The 10,409-nt window shown below is 43.8% G+C and overlaps 1 protein-coding gene across 1 annotated transcript in view; it reads left to right on the forward strand.

Annotated features, from left to right (window-relative positions):
- The first annotated feature begins 2,452 nt into the window (after positions 1–2,452).
- The window catches only part of ADGRF5 (adhesion G protein-coupled receptor F5), a 114,415-nt gene continuing 106,458 nt past the window's right edge, over positions 2,453–10,409 (forward strand). The window contains exon 1 of the mRNA XM_011960278.1: positions 2,453–2,673. The gene's annotated coding sequence lies outside the window, so the exon portion shown is untranslated. The remainder of the gene's footprint in view (positions 2,674–10,409) is intronic.

Consider the following 10,409-nt stretch of genomic DNA (forward strand, 5'->3'; position numbering starts at 1 on the left):
CTTCAATCATCTAGCCTCACCTGGGGCTTCTCACTCATGTGCAGCCCTCATCATCACACAAAGTGACCTCTTGATTCAGAGGAACAGCGAAAAGTAACCAGAATATATGCTTAAAAATTCCAGATGTAATATTGTCATGGAAGTATTCAAAATCATGAAATAAAAAGTGACTATGTGGTTTAATAATATTTCAAAGTCCAAACAAAAAGGAGAAGCTAACTGTTGTGTTTTAAGAGCTGTAGTGGCATGTCCCTAGACCCCCTTTTGCCTTTTGACTTGTTGAAAAACGGGCTTGATTCATCAGGGAGGCTGAGAAAGTGCAGGGGAGTCAGGCAGGGTGCACAGAGCCTGCCCGTGGTGCACTGCTTCCAGATAAATGCTGACTTCACCGGGGTTTTCCTCCCCTCCCCACCACCTCACTGTTTTCTAAGCTTCATTCCATTCATGTGATTCTTCCCACCTCTCATGTCTCTATCCCTCCTCCCATATCTCTCCCTCCTCTTTTCCTCTTTCCTTTCCACTGCCCCTTCTTTCTCCCTCTCTCTCCCCTCACCTCCAACAGACTCCCATTTCCTTCACCCTTGCTAGCTTTAGTCCTCTTTCTTGTGAGCATATCTAAGGCTTCACTTATGGAATAGAGGTTGTTGCCTACTTATAATAATCTCTGCAAGGCTGCAATATACAGCATATTACAAACTACAGCATTTTAATAATATTCAGCACTAGCTCTGCACTACCACTCACAAAGTTGCTCCACTTTTTAAAACTGTAACAACAGTCTTGTGTTTTCCTCTAAGTCATATATTCTCCTTTCCCTAACATGTAATAACTGTAATTTATTTAATTTTATTTTGTAAAGACAGGGTCTCACGCAGGCTGGTCTCAAACTCCTGGGCTCCAGCAGTCCTCCTGCCTCACCACGCAAGTAGCTGGGACTTGTACAGGTGCGCACCGTCACACCCAACAGCAACTGTAGTTGATGACGCTCCTCCTCCTAATGTTAAACCCACACAAACCAGACACTGCTGGATCCTGAATGCGAGGGATATAACGGTGAAGCAGACACAGTCCTCGACCGCACAGAGGGACAGCCAAGAAGGAGACAGAGAGACAAGTAGGCAGGCTTCCTTGCTTTACGACAGAGACAAGCATGGTTTGCTTGGAAGAATGCCAAAGGAGCCCAGAAATTGGAAAATGCATTCTGAAGGATGTGAGATTCAAGGAATTCGGTCTTGGAAGGGAGGACATGCTTCACTGAGTGGAGAGAAGTGGGGAAGGAGGGAATGAGAAAGGGCATGAGGAGAGTGCAGGTGAAAGTGGGCTTTGAGGGAAAGTAGGAGAGATTGGCCATTGTGCATTTAAGGGTTTGGCCTATATCCTTAAGCTCCTGAAACATTTTAAGTATGGGAATCCCATCATGAAGATGGCATTTGAAAGACATTGCCCTGGTTGCTGGGAGGAGAATGGATAGGAAGTGAGGGAAAAGATGGGCAAGGAGACCACTGTGTGATTTTAACTCAGTGATATGTTTGTGGTCTTTGTCTGCTCACATCCACAACCCAGCATCCACCCTCCTCCCTGTCTGCCACCTTGCAGCAGCTTCCAAGTGTACTGCTGTTCGAGGACTGACTGTCACCCCACTGAATACAATGGTGGTAGTCCAGGCCTCTCAACAGCTCAGTGTGTGAAAATCCACACAGCCCGAGGTTCCCACCTTCTTTCTACAGCCAGGATTGGGTTGGTGAGTCTGCGACCTAGTACGGTTGCATAGAGTCCTGTGCTCCAGAGAGTCCCCACACTTGCTTTAATGTTCTGTTGTCACCGGGTGTCACATTTTTGTTTTACATGGAACCCCATAAATAATGTAGAGGATCCTACTTCTCGCAATCCATGGATAGTGGCCTCCTGATAATTCTTTAAACTCTAGGGCAAAATGGCCTGAGGACTTTGGAGTCAGTCCAAGATTAAGAAAGATCAGACTTTCCAAAGACAGAGCTTAGAGGGTCTTTCCTGAGGCTGGGAATGGAGTCTTCCTGGGTCTGTTCTAACCTGCCTCTCTAACCAGCTGCTTTGTAACATGACATCTGGCCTGAGGCCAGAATATGCTTCAGCACAGTGGAAGAGGATGAGGACATCATTGACTTTTGCAGAGTTAAACACTTAGAGGAACTTCAGGAAGAAAGCACTTGGTAAAAGGTAAAGTTGGCTGGCCCATCAGCTCCTTGCCTGGGGTCCTGCTGCTTCTTTTCACAGTTCTCAGTGTGTTTATTCTCTTCTTTCCAATGGCCAGAAGACAAGTTTCTTGTTTCCTCTAGGGAGACTGGAGAGAGGCATCAGGCACCAAATACAGGAAATCATGTGGAGAGGATCTCTTATTTATTACAGTCCCCATATTACTTCCCTCTCCCAAGCCCCCGCCCCCTACCTCCAGTCACTCAGTGTCTCCCAGCTTCTTCCTGCAGCAGAGAACAGAAGGCAGTTCACCTCTGCTCCCGACAGCCTGGGAACCCACAAGATTCCCAGCATTTGAAGTCTGGTCTTGTGAAACCCCACCCTCCTCTGGCTGTGTAATTGAATGGGATACCCTCAAGGTTCACCTCACCTGAGAGGTTTTGGGGCAGATCAGCAGTAAGGTATTAAATTTTAGGAGCCTGCAAACCCCAGAAGAGAAAGGTAAGTACCTGCATTGTTTTGATTTGTCATGTTAAATGTGAATCCAGCTGCTCTGGAATAGATGTGCATTTCCACGTGGCTTTTCTAGTAGGCTGCATGCTCTCAACCTGTGTGTCTTGTGGAGATTTACTGATGTACAAGACTGTGAGGACTAAAGAGGGGATATGACATATGGATTTTTCAAATCTGTACAGCTTTGGATAAAGAATGCCAGTCAGTATACAGATCATGGTGGCGATTCTTATTTTCTTTGGAGTGCACATCTCATTAGAAGTAGTTTATTTTTTGGCATCTGCATAGGGGGTACTTTTTACTAACTGCCTTTTCTTTTTAATAGTATAGACCTCTACCATGATATTTTGTTCTTCCTTTCTGAGGTTTTCAGTTAAAGAAATACTAGATTTGACAGAGAATTTGCTAACAGAAATAGGAATAGGTGTTCCTAATTTAGAGTGCCTATGTGCTCTAAATAAAAAAAAAAAAAAACGAGTACTTTGTTCAGGGATCTGGTGGACTTGGTGGACTTCCACATTATTTTCTAGAATTTGTGGTGAAACAGTTGTTATTCCAGAAGTTTCCTGAAATTCAATACAAGCAGTGACAACGAATATCCAGGGATGGCTCAGAGGCTGTGGTGGTGGTTGTCTGTAGGGATGGTACTCACTCCTTAGCTGGGTGCTCTTGTTGGTCACTGTTAAGGCTCAAGATGATAGGTCACTGAGACTCAGAGAAGAGCCAGGTTTTATTTAAGTACCACTACGTATTTCTCTGGATTTTTTTTTTTTGGCATCTTATGTTTTTATTGTTTCATTTTGTCTTCACAACCAGCCTTTACTCTAATTTATACAGACTTCATGGAATATCAAACACTTCATACCTATTTATTGAACATTTACTATTCTTTTCTAGTTTATTTAGCTCTAGTGCTCATAATTTCTTACCACTTACGTATTTTACATCAATACAGTCTCCCTCCATTCTATCTTCCATACTCTGCTACAGGGCTCTTCGGAATTTGCAGTTCTAATAACGCCACTCTCAGTGATTATATATATATATAATATATATATAATTTTTTTCTTCTGAGAGTGTGTCTTGTTCTGTTGCCCAGTCTGGAGTACAGTGGTGCAATCTCGGCTCACTGAAACCTCTGCCTCTCAGGTTTAAGTGATTCTCGTGCCTCAGCCTCCCAAGTAGCTGGGACTATAGGCACGCACCCCCACGCCCAGCTAAATGTTGTATTTTTAGTGGAGATGGGGTTTCACCATGTTGCCCAGGCTGGTCTCGAACTCCTGACCTCAGGTGATCTGCCCACTTTGGCCTCCCAAAGTGCTGGGATTACAGGTGGGAGCCACGGTGCCTGACCTCAGTGAAATATTTCTGTTGCACTCTGTTGCTTACAGCCTTGCTACCTAAAGTGTAGTCCAAGGACCAGCTGCATCAGGCATCAGCTGGAAATGATCACTTGGGAACACATTCCTTAGTCCCTCCCCAGACTTCTGAATCTGCATTTTAATCCCTGGGTGATGCATATGCACATTAAAGTTTGAGAAGCATTCACTTAAGGAGGGTAGAAAAATCAAAGTCGGCTCCGTATTGTCCTGCCAGCCTCACCCTCTCAGCATCTGTCTTTGCAACGAAACTAAGTGCCTTGCAGTTCCCTAATATGTGAATACTCTAACGCCTTCCTATTTCTGTGTGTGCTGTCCTCCCTGGCTGGGATACCCCTATTCATCTTCCCCACCCAGTTGCCCATTAAGGCCTGGTTTGTACACCTTCATTCCCCTTTATCCCTCTTCTACTAAGCGATTCTCAGGTCTGTGATTTTTCTGGTACTTGGTGGAATGTTTTGACACATCTCTAAGCACATTAAATGATAGTTGCTATATTTATTTTCACTCTTGAGGAGTTATTGGTCTTCTATGCCTAAACCCATAGCACTTGGGACAGTTTTGGGCACATAGCTTCTGCTCAATCAATTTTGTTGAATAAATGAATGAATGAATGAATGAGCAAATGAATGTGTACATTGTCTGAAAAACCCTAATTAATTATGAGATAGAGATCTATAGTTTGAATCTTCCAAACATATTTTTAATCCTTATAGCATTTTCCCACACTCTTCTTTCTGAAATGTTGCTAGATTCATTTACTCACCAAATATTCTGAGTACTTTCCATGTGCCATGCCTTTTAGGGTCTATTTCTTTATGTCTTTGTGACAGCCTCTTTCATTAGGTGTTTCCCTATTGGTGCCCCGCATTCTCTGCCATTCTAAGTCAAGGACTCACTGAGTCCCTTTCACAGGGCAAGCAGTGTGCTATGTGCTAGGGATGTAATGGCAAACAATACAGATGTGAGTCCTGCCTCCATGCAGCTCTTATCTGGAGGACTTACCTTTTGTCATCCTCTATGCTACTTCTCTTTTATGGAAGTATTAAGGAAAACTGAAATAAGCCTGATCCCTAACAAATGCTGGCACATCCAAGTAAAGGCCTTGAGATCTTGAAGCTTGAAGTCAGTGTGGTTCAGTAGAAAGAAAGCTGAACTGTGCTTTGGGGCCCCAGATTTAGTCCTGTACCTGCAACTGTCTTGCCATGTGACCCTTGGGTGGATCCACAACTTTTCTCTGAACCTTGAGTTTTTCAAGTGGTGAACAAGACAGAGAGCTACAGGAGAGAGAATCCCAGATTTCAGAGTGCAAAGAGAAGACCATATCCACAGAGCCTCTGCACTCACATTCTCTCATGCTTCACGGCAATTTGAAAGGCAGTGTTCTGTATTTCTTTGAGTCAAGCCAGCTCGAAGAGATCTTAAGAGAGCCATTTTATTTACTATGCCCATGTGTTCAGCCATTGACATTAACATTGTGCTTTGGTACTTCCCCAAGAGCACAGTTGCCCGTGACTTCTGGGGAGCAGTGTCCTGCAACTCAGAGGAATCTATAAGGCATTCATCGTTGGGTGTACAGCTGCTCTGAAGCAGGTTAGATGAGGAGGGAGGAAGGGCCTCCATTAAGCAATCCGTGCTTTAGGAAAGCAGCCAGGAAAAGAGAAGGAAGTAGCTCTACCAAGTGGTGCAGGAAAAATCTAGAAGCAGGTAGACGTATAGCCAGTTCCTGACATCATCCCTCACTGTAGCACAGCTAAAAGGATTCCCTTTCTGACTACATGTGGTATTCTCCTTTTTCCACCCAAAGATTTGTGTCTTAGCCATATTTCACCTAGAATCAAATGTTGGAGAAGAGCATAGTATCATTGTCCCCCATGCTTTGCCCTCCCATAGAGCGCATGGACACTTGGGAGAAAGCAAACAGACACAACCACCAGGTTTAGGCTAAAGCAAACTGCTGAGGTGCTCCCAAGGGACCGCTGTTTCTCTCTTCCAGCCTTCTTCTCTTCCTCCTCCGCTGTCCAGAGCTTCCAAATGACATGCCTTCTGCACCTCTGGAATCCCTTCTTGCTATACTGTTGCTCCTATGCCCTTCTGCCTCCAGGCCCTCTCCATGCCCACCTTGTCTATAGCTGCCTTTCAACAGCTGAATGTTTTCTGTTGGTAATTTCTTACCCACTCAAGTTCACTTTAATCTCTGTCAATAAACACACGTTGTAACAACAAAAGGGAGGTTAACCTGCGTGAGAGGTTTCCTGTGGCCTGCCACAGATCTCAGGATGTATTTGAAATCAGCCTGGACTATATCTGGCTCAATATTTCTTTTTGATTGAGAGGCATGTTGTGGGCTAGAAAGAGGCAGACCTGGTTTTTAATCTCCTGTCTTGAACAAGTAATTGTATCTTGCCAGGTCTTTGTTTTGTTTCTGAAAATATGAACTAATACTTAGTGCACAAAGTTGTAAGAAGATTGATTATCTAAAGTGCCAAATAGGTTCCTTCAAAAAAACACCAGGTCGGCCTGGCGCGGTGGCTCCTGCCTGTAATCCCAGCACTTTGGGAGGCCGAGGTGGGCAGATCACGAGGTCAAGAGATTGAGACCTTCCTGGCAAACCTGGTGAAACCCTGTCTCTACTAAAAATACAAAAATTAGCTGGGCGTGGTGGCGCTTGCCTGTAGTCCCAGCTACTCAGGAGGCTGAGGCAGGAGAATTGCTTGAACCCGGGAGGCAGAGGTTGCAGTGAGCTGAGATTGTGCCACTGCACTCCAGCCTGGCGACAGAGCAAGACTCTGTCTCAAAACAAAACAAAACAAAAAACAAAAAACACCAAGTCTTAAAAGAGGAGGTTGGCCAAGATGGTGAAAATGAGAAAACTGTCATTCACAGAATAGTTGAAGGAACATTCAGGGGACAGTTAAAAGTAAGAAGTACATCTTGTAGCACATGAAGGTTGCTTTTAAATATCTAAAGGTTGCTCTGTGTGGGAAAAGGGAAGGTCAACAGAAGATCAATGAGTGGAAATTATAGCGTAACAGATTTCAGCCCAATGTGTGGAAGGATTTACCCACCATCAGAATCATCTAAAAATGAGTGAGCTGCCTTGTGGTGTGGTGAACGCCTTGTCCCAGGCAATGTTCCAGCACCCTGGAAGACGGACTAGTGGCCAGGGTGTTCCCAAAGGGATGCCCACACTGGGTGGAGTCCGGGTGATGACCTCGAAGGTCCCTTCCCGCTCAAAGCTATCAAGAGTCTCGTGATGTCAGTGCAGTGATCCAAGCCACCAAATGAAGGTCTGCAAAAAAAGTCATCAGACTAGAGTGAGGGTAGCTGACTTTCCATAAGCTAGCCCTACCTATCTGCTACAGTAAGTTTAAAATAGGGTCTTAGTAACAATGGAGTAGGCTGGACTTCCAGGAAAGTGCAAAAAAGAAATGAGAACAATGAGGAGGGAAAAGTTCACTGTAAACCACTCTTCTTGGGTTACTCTTTAACTAAATTGTGGGTTACTTCTTGTGCTGCAAACACATTCCTATTTGATGGAAAACTGCCGCATTTATGTACATTTTCAGCTCAAGTAGAGTCAGGCAAATAACAACAAGACTCAGAGCTTTGGCTCTGATTTCTCCTCTAGCCAAAACGGAAATACGACTACATGGATACGGGTTCCTAGCCATTCAGAGATCTAATTTTAAAATGTGAAAAAGAAACTGATTCTACCATCTTCTAAATTGCAAGGACTATGAATGGAATATTTGACTTTTGGGGAGAGAAGAGAGCTGGCTGGAACTGTCTGCCTGCTGTGAGTCAAGTTCATTGGCCACTGCCTTCTACCCATCTTTCCTTTTCTGCTACATGAACCACCAGAAGAGCAGTCTCTCTGTGAAGTAAGGACATGGAAACTTTTAGAGAAGTGAGACTTAGGCTTAGGTAGGCCCTGTACACATCACCAACCACTCCAGGCAGCCCCAGAGCTTTCTGTTAATACTTTATCCTTTGTGGACTCAAAGAACATGCAGTTGTGGACCCTTGCATGTTTCTCACCATGCTTGGGCAGCATCTCAGCATGACTTTGCTTTCTTCAATCTCACTTTGAGATCCTGGGGGATAAAAGCAGCAGTCCTTTCAACAGAAACAGTTATAAGCAAATGCTATATATTTTCAAACCGAAACAAAGCCATGATATATTTTATTCTCAAGGCTTACTTAAATTAGCTTTCTTAAAAACACTAATTAAAAAAAAATCTTTTGAAATGTAATCAACTGTGCAGAACAAAATCATAGAAACCCTTGCAGACCAGTGTATTTATTTTTAGATGCACATCAGCCTACCCAGCATAGCAAAGCCACTGTCTAATGTCCAAAGCATGGCCCTGGGAATTTCCTCTAACAAGGCTGTGTTTCCGCCCATTGTTATAGCACAAAGGACAGAAGGAGGCCTGAGTAGAGGCTCATGTTAACCCTGCCTAGAGTAAAATCTGGAGCCTGTCATCACCTCAGTTGGATCAATGTGGTCTTGAGGGCCGGGGTCAAGAGGGAGGTTGCCTGCCAACTCTGGACAGATGCAAATGAGTAGTCATCCAAAAATATTCCAGAGACCAGTGACGGCAATTCAAAGTAAAGGGTCAGCTTTCTTTTTGTAGTCAAGGATCTAAATCTCACCCGCACTGTGAAATGAATTCTGGTCTAGACCTGAGACAGTGATGCCATTTGAGGATTTTGGCTTGAATTGCAATTAATAAATGTATTTTAAGCATATTTTAGTTAAAAAAAGTCATAAATCTGTGTACACACAGCCCCATTAAACACACACATACACACACACACATACACACTCATTAGAGCAAGTATCAGATACCTGAATCGCTCAGAACTTTACTATTATTCTAGGCCAGTTTCTGATCCTTCACGTATTCATTGATGAAATGGGCATAACAGATCTCACATCCCATTAGTTTGGGGGATAAATAAGGTATAATATTACAAACAATCTCACCCAAACTAGACTTTTGCTTAAGTTTTTGCATCTTGATCCTAACATGTTTTGAGCTTCTTACAAAGAAACTTCTGCACAAATATTTACTGTCAAGTCTCCAGGGGTTTTATTTGTTTTGCTACTACAGGAAAAGAAGACCAGTTTGTTACTTAATTGGCACACTTTACAAGCAGAGCTTTTCATGCCTTTGTCAAGTTCTTTCTACTCCTAGGGAAGGTCACTGCATTATTACTCAAAGCTGCAATGCTCAGGGCTATGTCTGGGGGTCTCTGGGGAAGATGAAGAGGGGGGTCTCAGGTCTGCACACAGCAGTTCACACCCATCCTGTCCGGTGTTGAGTCTGTGATCTGCATTCCACAGCTCCATCACCACCCCTGCCCAATCAAAGACTCAAGGAGCAAGGGGGACCTGCACGTACAAAAACCAGCCTGAGCAGGGACTGGGTTGTTGGCCTCTGCTGGCAGGTGGATATCCCGACCCCAAGGTCGGCAGATTCAGGAAAACGTGTTGTAGTTCTTTGGTGAGAATGTTAGTAAAAATGCCTTTTAGGATTGTTTTGTTTGCAAGTGTTTATTATCAGACACCCCTCAGGGGTTCACAGGGCAGGTTGCGAATGTCCGAAGTGGGGCCTGGGAATTTCCTTCCACAAAGCCTGTGCTTCTTCCTCTCTTTGTTACTCCTCAAAGAACAAGTTGAAGCATTATTAGAGATCCTTACTTAACCCTTTATCCTGCCCACTGCTTCTTCGTTTACATTACAGAAAATTCACGCTGCCAGCCATCTAAGGATCAAAAAGATGTTTGGGTTTTTGTTGTGGTGTGCACCCGCAGATGTGCACGTATGTGTGCACTTGTGTGCATGAGTGTGCATATGTTTGTGTGTTAATGGAGAGGAAATAGGTAAAGCACAAAACGTATTGCATTTTAAGAGGTTTTCATTCAGTGTTATGACATGCATCCATCATTGGTCAGATCAGAGAAAACTTTCTTTATGGTAATATGCATTCCTGCTAAAAATGATGACTCAATTTCAGTTCCCTGTCTCTAGGGAAGGGCCGTCTTAGAATTATAGTTGCTTTTCACCTTTGGAGTCTACTTATTGGCTAAAAGCTGGGGTATAATGAGTTGAAAGATATTTCAACCAACCAAGATTTATTTATTGAATATATTCTATGTGTCTGAACTCTACTAGGTATTAAGAGAAACCAGAGATTCTGCCTGCAGGAAAATTCAAGACCATGTATATTTTTTTTTTTTGAGACGGAGTTTCACTCCTGTTGCCCAGGCTGGAGTGCAGTGGCGTAATTTTGGCTCACTGCAACCTCCGCCTTCCGGGTTAAAGTGATTCTCCTG

Source organism: Colobus angolensis, unplaced genomic scaffold (assembly GCF_000951035.1).
Source record: "Colobus angolensis palliatus isolate OR3802 unplaced genomic scaffold, Cang.pa_1.0 Scaffold51, whole genome shotgun sequence".
Taxonomy (NCBI): Eukaryota; Metazoa; Chordata; class Mammalia; order Primates; family Cercopithecidae; genus Colobus; species Colobus angolensis.